The sequence below is a fragment of the Neopelma chrysocephalum genome, unplaced genomic scaffold, assembly GCF_003984885.1.
Source record: "Neopelma chrysocephalum unplaced genomic scaffold, ASM398488v2 Primary Assembly neopelma1_94, whole genome shotgun sequence".
Lineage (NCBI taxonomy): Eukaryota > Metazoa > Chordata > Aves > Passeriformes > Pipridae > Neopelma > Neopelma chrysocephalum.
In genome coordinates, this window is record NW_020897756.1 from 979,864 (window position 1) to 980,724 (window position 861).

At 65.3% G+C, this 861-nt stretch overlaps 1 protein-coding gene across 1 annotated transcript in view; it reads left to right on the forward strand.

Annotated features, from left to right (window-relative positions):
* Positions 1-576: 576 nt before the first annotated feature.
* The window catches only part of YWHAB (tyrosine 3-monooxygenase/tryptophan 5-monooxygenase activation protein beta), a 14,387-nt gene continuing 14,102 nt past the window's right edge, over positions 577-861 (forward strand). Inside the window, exon 1 of the mRNA XM_027693828.1 lies at positions 577-741. The gene's annotated coding sequence lies outside the window, so the exon portion shown is untranslated. The remainder of the gene's footprint in view (positions 742-861) is intronic.

Sequence of the window (861 nt, forward strand, 5' to 3'; positions counted from 1 at the left end):
CTTTAGAGGTCTTTTCCAACCTAACTGAACCCATGATAATTATCAAAAAAAACCCAAACAAACCAACCACCAGTGAGAAAAGGCAAGAAAATAATGAAATCTGGTTCTTTTGTTGCTGGCACTGGGTGACACTGAGTTGACAAGGTGGTGTCGGATCATGGGTTGGACTCCTGTGACTTTAGAGGTCTTTTCCAGCCTAACCGATCCCGCGATCCTTATCCCCCAAAAAACCACCAGCGGGAAACGGCAAGAAAACGGGGAACTCGGGCTCTTTCGCTGCCGGAGAAGCCGCCACACTCCCAACAACAACCCGGCGCTTCCCGCGGCGCTCGGAGGAGACAAAGAGCTCGCAACTCCCGAGGTGTGCGCGGCTCACACAAGGCTCAGCTGCCCTCTGTGTGTCTGTGTGTCTGTCTATCTGTGTGTCTGTGTGTGTCTGTGTGTGTTTTCCAGGCCCTCATCCCCCTGAGGGGAGCCCACACGGGCCCACCCCGTCTCCATGGCAACCGGGGCCCGCCGTGGCGGGCGGGCGGGCGGGCGGTGCCCGCTGTGGCGGCGGCGGCGGAAGGGGCGGGCGCGGCGGCGGCGGCGGAAGCGGGGCCGAGCCCTCAGGGCGTGTGTGTGTGTGTGTGTCTGTGTGTGAGTGTGAGGGAGAGCGTGAGTGTGTGCGGAGCGTGTCCGTGCGAGCGGCCGCCGCGCCCGTTCGCCCTCTTCCCCGTGCGATCGCAGCGCGCCGCCCAGGTGAGGGGGCTGCGGTGGGGATGGGGGGTGGTCGGGATCAGCGAGGCGAGCCCGCCGCGGCCTGCGGCCGCCGGGGCGGAGCGGGGGGGGCGCGGCCCGCCCGCCCGCCCGCCACGGCGG